General features: G+C 35.1%; 1 protein-coding gene across 1 annotated transcript in view; it reads right to left on the reverse strand.

Annotated features, from left to right (window-relative positions):
* Positions 1 to 2,031, reverse strand: part of FRRS1L (ferric-chelate reductase 1-like) — a 48,419-nt gene that overhangs the window by 951 nt on the left and 45,437 nt on the right. The window lies entirely within an intron of this gene.

A 2,031-nucleotide genomic window follows, 5' to 3' on the forward strand; every position in this document is an offset into this window, starting at 1 on the left:
AAAAAGAAAAAAACAACCCATCTCATTTTTAAAAAATTCTACTCCAAATCTCTACAATCTCCAAAAATTGGTTTATTATTAAAATGCCTTAAATTTTTATTAAGATGTTTTATCTGTTATAATAAATATTTAGTCATATTTAATGTATGCTGACTCTGACAACAGAATTAGCTGTAGCCACAGATGAATACCTTAGTTTACAAAATACAATATTAGAAGATTTCAAATTCTAACTGCTAAGAATTCCCATATTTTTAATCATTAACACAATTTTGCATGTATAGAAACACTGACAGTTCCACTTCTAACCTTTCCAAACAGCAATAAAAAAATGTTTTCTCATAGCTACTCACTAATTGAGAAGAGATTTCACGTAAATATGAAGCATTTTCATACCATCATAATCTTCCCCATTCTTCTCCTGGGCTGTGTAAATATCCAAAAGCACTTATGCTTTATGCACATTTCAAAGTTCTTCTGCCCAAAAGGCTGACTGCGAATTTGTGACATTCAGTGAAGTTCTCCCTAGTAATACTCCAAGTATTACTCCAAATACTCTTGTGCTGTAGTACTCAGAGTAAAGATTGTTCAAAGACAAGATTTCTACGCCTAGCTCTTTCTGTCCCTTGTTATGTGTTATTTGACCAAGTAGCCAAAACTACTTGACACATGGGTCATAAGAAGGCAGCCTTTCTGTGTCTCAGATCCCATTCAGTAAGATGACAATCATAATTTTCATCAATCCAACTCAGAAATATTGTGAAGTTTCAATAAGAAAACATATTTGAGAGTGCTTAGAAAATGTTTTAGTACTTTCCAAAAAGTATGGGGTCATTATTCAACAATCCTCTTTGACTAGAAAAGAAGCTTGTTCTTTCTTCCAAAAAGCTGAAATTATATAAGGTTTCTTAAAAAATAATTGAAGCTAAAATTATACTGGATATCCTTTAAAAATATATTTATACTAAAGATGTTCCAATCCATTTAATCTGTTGGCCTTGCAGGTGTGGTTAAGGGGTTCCCATCAACAAGTAGAAGGTCAGAGCAACAATCAGAAGCAAACAAAATGGAGAGGAGAAGGTTTGATAGGCAGCTGATGGCATAAAAATGTCTTCATACTTGTAAATACTGACAACACGCTCTGAAGCTGGCGGTGAGTCTATATCATGTCGGGTGATAGAGCCTTTAAGAAAGAAATAGAAAGGGAGAGGCAATCGAAAAAAGTACAGATTTAAAATGGAAAAACTAAAGAAAAGTCTTTAGTGTTGAATACATAAGCAGTGATTATAAAGATCTGGAATCAGCTATTAGAGTTATCATCAGAATTCTCCATAATTGTACATATAATTAAGAATATAGAAATAGCTAAATTTATCCAAAAAGACTGATTCTCATTAGTCTGCACATCCCCTATGAGAACAACACCATTGGTCTGGCTACTGGCATCCCAGTTTTAAGACTGATACTCAGGCAATATTGTAGGAACACCTTCTTGGAATGTCTCTAATGAGTTCCACTTTATTAACACCAAATGGAAAAACTATACCTTGATGTCAAATAGCAGAGACTGCTAATTTTTTTCCCCTCAAATCTATCTTTTATATATGGATGCTCAACTCTGACAACACTACTAAAATCTCTCTTTCAGATGGAAGTCCTCTTTCATTGTCTGCAGGACGTAAAGAGGTAGTTTGCTCAAGCCAGGCCAGAGGGGGTGTGGTATGCTGGGTGTGTGTCTGTGTGTGTCTGTGTGTCTGTCTGGCAGAGTGGGGTAGAATGGGTACAGAAAGGAGGATGATTGAGATACCAGACAAGTCTTTGGATGGGAAAGTTTTTTTTGACCTAGTTATAAGCAGAAAGAAGTACATGCTATGTGTATTAGATGCTTATTAATCTGGAGCTGATTAGAAGTGCCTGACCTCTTGAATAATCCATCTGAAAGTTAGGTTAGGAACACTAAGGCATATGATTTCAGTGCAAAGATCTCCTTAGGAATAGGGCTCAGAGTGAGGGTTTTTAACATTCTCTCAA

The sequence above is a fragment of the Propithecus coquereli genome, unplaced genomic scaffold, assembly GCF_000956105.1.
Source record: "Propithecus coquereli isolate 6110/MARCELLA unplaced genomic scaffold, Pcoq_1.0 Scaffold130, whole genome shotgun sequence".
NCBI classification, from domain to species: domain Eukaryota; kingdom Metazoa; phylum Chordata; class Mammalia; order Primates; family Indriidae; genus Propithecus; species Propithecus coquereli.